The sequence below is a fragment of the Symphodus melops genome (genome assembly GCF_947650265.1).
Source record: "Symphodus melops genome assembly, chromosome: 22".
Classification (NCBI taxonomy): Eukaryota; Metazoa; Chordata; class Actinopteri; order Labriformes; family Labridae; genus Symphodus; species Symphodus melops.
The window spans coordinates 19,773,972-19,775,137 of NC_136712.1; positions in this window are offsets into that span (position 1 = coordinate 19,773,972).

A 1,166-nucleotide genomic window follows, 5' to 3' on the forward strand; every position below is an offset into this window, starting at 1 on the left:
TGTTCTGCGATGTTCTGCGTAGTAAAGTACCTCGATGTTCTGCGTAGTAAAGTACCTCGATGTTCTGCGTAGTAAAGTACCTCGATGTTCTGCGTAGTAAAGTACCTCAATGTTCTGCGTAGTAAAGTACCTCGATGTTCTGCGTAGTAAAGTATCTCTATGTTCTGCGTGGTAAAGTACCCCGATGTTCTGCGTTGTAAAGTACCTCGATGTTCTGCGTAGTAAAGTACCCCGATGTTCCGCTTGGAGGCCTGCATCTTCAGGCATCCATTAAAGAAAGAAAAAAAAATGTATCAGCCAATCAGATTCAAGTCAGACTCATCAGTCAATGGCCAATGTATCATTAAAAAAAACAATGGAGGCCAGAATATACCCGGCATCGTACCAATCACAAACTGACCTACCAGCTAACGTTCAGTTAGCAGACTGACAGTTAGCAGCTACTAACGATTTTACTAAACTTCCCTTTTAAGGTTCAACTGAAAGTTAAGCAGGACGGTAGGCCGACACCGAAGCTTGACCTTACTCAGGGGAGAGCTCAGGGAAAAGATCGCTCTTTTTGTGAAGGGAATTAGGTAGGAAAGGCTAACAGGAAGTGCCAAACTCAGGCGGCTTTCTGCTGGCCTCGTCTATTGTTTGAGCGATCTAGCTCCCTGAACAAACCATGGAGCAGCACAGCAGGATACGTGGCTCTTGCAGAACTGTCACGGGCCATAGAAAGGCCCGAAGTCACATAGCATGTGAACTCAAACGTAAACTTTTTGGACGTGTGAGTATTAATGAGGCACTGGATCAAGCAGCTGCAGTAAGTGTAACGAGACATAACCAACAGGTGAGACTGATTGTTGCTGTTCTATATCTCAGAAGCCAGCGAGTCGACCAGCAGCTCCGTGTTTGACACAACGCTCGCAGGTCATCTGACCTCAGCTACTGTTTACAGGATTGGCAAAGACAATTCAGAATGACATCACAGAAAGTTAGTTAGTGAGATGCTTTATTGTCTCCTGTAGGAGAAATGTAGCAAGAAACAAGAAACACAGCACAACACAAACGTCTGTATAGATGTAGCACAGCTCATGTCATTCAGGAAGAAATAAAATAAACACAGCATCCTTCATAGCTGTAGAGGTGGATGACACCACAGACATATCATGCAAGTGTCAGTT